Genomic DNA, 1,798 nt, shown 5'->3' with positions numbered 1-1,798 from the left:
ATCAAATTTTGGCGCCGCTGCCGGGGAATACGATTTTGAAATTACTTAATAGTGTTTGCTTTTATTGAAGCCTTTTGCTTATTCCATCACACCTTGTTTGCTACTCTGTGTAAACCAGGTGAACATGAATTAGAATCAGCAAAATCAACGTAGTGGTAACCAGGGGAATCGGTTGAATAATCAGGCGAATGAATCAGATGATTAGAATATTTTCACTGATCTTTTTCCGGAGGAGGACTATGCATCTGCTATTGTTCAGCCTCGAGTTGGAGCTGCTACCGTGAAAATTGACTCCTCTCTATACCAATTGTTGAAGCTTGAGGGATACTTTCAGAACTCTACCAAGAATGACCCTCAACGTTATTTGCAGAATTTTATTGATGTGTGTGCTAATCACATCCAGAACAACGTTCCACAATATGCTATTCGGTTGAGATTATTCAAATATTCCTTAACTGGAGAGGCAAGAACATGGTTTGAGAAGCTGCCCCGAAATTTGATTACTTCATGGGCAGTGATGGGGACTGCTTTTCTCACAAAATGGTACCCCCCCTAGCAGGAAGGATGAAATTCATGACAAGATCTATGAATTTAAGCAGTGACCAGGGGAACAACTATATGAAGCCTGGGAGAGATTCAAGGAGTATTTGCAGAAAAGTCCGATTCATGGTTTTTCAGATCACATATTAATAGAGAAGTTCTACCGAGGGCTAGATCCAATGACGCAGTCAATTGCTAATAATGCAGCTGATGGTTGTTTCATGAACAAATCTTATCGACGAGTGACCCACATACTTCACAAGCTGAAGACTCATAATCAGGCTTGGCACTCAAAGAATGCTGATGTGGTACCGTATGGTAGTGCTATGATCCAGAATATAGTAAAGGAGAATCAAGATACCTAACAAACATTGGCAAAACGTGCAACAAATATTTCCTTGTTAACAAAGAAGTTTGATGAATCCCAGATCAAGAAGGTAAATGTTTGTGAGGATGATGTACCATAGTCAAGATTGTCCATTCCATGATGGGCCCCCTATGCAGGTTAAAGATGCTAATTATGTGAATAACTCTCAAGGAGGTTACCAAAGACAGAACTACTAAGGTGGTTACCAGAATCAGAATCAATGGAGACCTCAGCAAGGTCAAGGTGCTTATAATAATTCAGGGAACTACAACAACAATTATGGTAGTACGAACCAAGGGAGCTACAACAACAGTAAAAATGTTGGGAACAAGAGTTCCAATCTGTATATACCACCGAAAGGGCAGTCAACAGAGCAAGGTAGTTCGAAGGTTGAAGCAATGCTTGAGAAGATACTGGCCAATTAGTCTAAGTCTGAGAGGACTTTATCTTGGTTGACAGAGATAGTGGGTTCGCATACAGCGGCTGTTCAGAAGCTTGAGCCACAGATGAGAGATATTTCTAGAGAGCAGCACCCTCCTAAAAAGGGGAGGACTTCCGAGTTACACTATTCCAAATCCAAAGAATGGGGGAGGTGGTGTAGACCGTTTGTTTGCCATCACTACTAGGAGTGGTAAAATACTCCAAAGGGATGGTAAAAAGGTGGTTGATCTTGAGCCGATAGATGAAGAGGATGAGGTGTAGTCTGAAGCACCCATTATTGTTGATAAGAATCCAGATGACAAGAAGGTTGCTGATATTCCAGAGATAGTGAAGGATGCTGATAACACGAGAAATCAGATCGTGAAAGGGGATCTCCACCCTTTGACTCAGCTTTTCAAGTTTAAACCACCTTTTCCTCAGAGGTTGGTAAAGAAGAAGGAGGATGCTAAG

General features: G+C 41.4%; 1 non-coding gene across 1 annotated transcript; it reads right to left on the bottom strand.

Annotated features, from left to right (window-relative positions):
* Positions 1 to 567: 567 nt before the first annotated feature.
* On the bottom strand, positions 568 to 673 carry LOC132608429 (small nucleolar RNA R71). Its single transcript, XR_009570352.1, has one exon. It is a non-coding gene; the product is annotated as a small nucleolar RNA R71 (small nucleolar RNA).
* Between the last annotated feature and the right edge of the window lie 1,125 nt (positions 674 to 1,798).

Source organism: Lycium barbarum, chromosome 8 (assembly GCF_019175385.1).
Source record: "Lycium barbarum isolate Lr01 chromosome 8, ASM1917538v2, whole genome shotgun sequence".
Taxonomy (NCBI): Eukaryota; Viridiplantae; Streptophyta; class Magnoliopsida; order Solanales; family Solanaceae; genus Lycium; species Lycium barbarum.
Note: the sequence above shows the minus strand (reverse complement) of the source record. Positions and strands in the feature narration are given on the sequence as shown.